Source organism: Penaeus monodon, chromosome 32, assembly GCF_015228065.2.
Source record: "Penaeus monodon isolate SGIC_2016 chromosome 32, NSTDA_Pmon_1, whole genome shotgun sequence".
NCBI classification, from domain to species: Eukaryota; Metazoa; Arthropoda; class Malacostraca; order Decapoda; family Penaeidae; genus Penaeus; species Penaeus monodon.
The window spans coordinates 25,855,315-25,855,646 of record NC_051417.1 but is presented as its reverse complement, the minus strand read 5'-3'; the positions used below and the strand labels follow the sequence as shown (position 1 = coordinate 25,855,646).

At 59.3% G+C, this 332-nt stretch overlaps 1 protein-coding gene across 1 annotated transcript in view; it reads left to right on the top strand.

Moving 5' to 3' along the window:
- Window positions 1-6: 6 nt before the first annotated feature.
- LOC119593628 (fibronectin type III domain-containing protein 1-like) overlaps window positions 7-332 on the top strand; it is a 14,041-nt gene continuing 13,715 nt past the window's right edge. The window contains exon 1 of the mRNA XM_037942581.1: window positions 7-271. The gene's annotated coding sequence lies outside the window, so the exon portion shown is untranslated. The remainder of the gene's footprint in view (window positions 272-332) is intronic.

Below are 332 nucleotides of genomic sequence, written 5' to 3'. Positions count from 1 at the left end.
GACCTCCAAGCACATATCCGCATCCACGTCTCAGACACCGAAAACACATTTCCCTCGTGAGCGTCACAGCCAGATTCTCCTCCGTCAGGTTTGTACAGCGTGAGTTCCCAGCCCCGCGACAACCTGACAGTGGACGCCTTCCCCTTGGGCACGACCTCCCCCGTCGGCGCCTCCCTCAGCGCCTCCTGTTGCGTCAGGGAGTTCTCCATCGTCGGCGTGGATCGGAGAGGGAACATCGGTCGCTGCAGCTGGGACTTGGGAAAGCTCAAGGGTGGGGAGGGTGTAGCTTTTGCCTTTCCCTGTGTGGTTGTTTGTTGGTTTGAGTGGTTGAG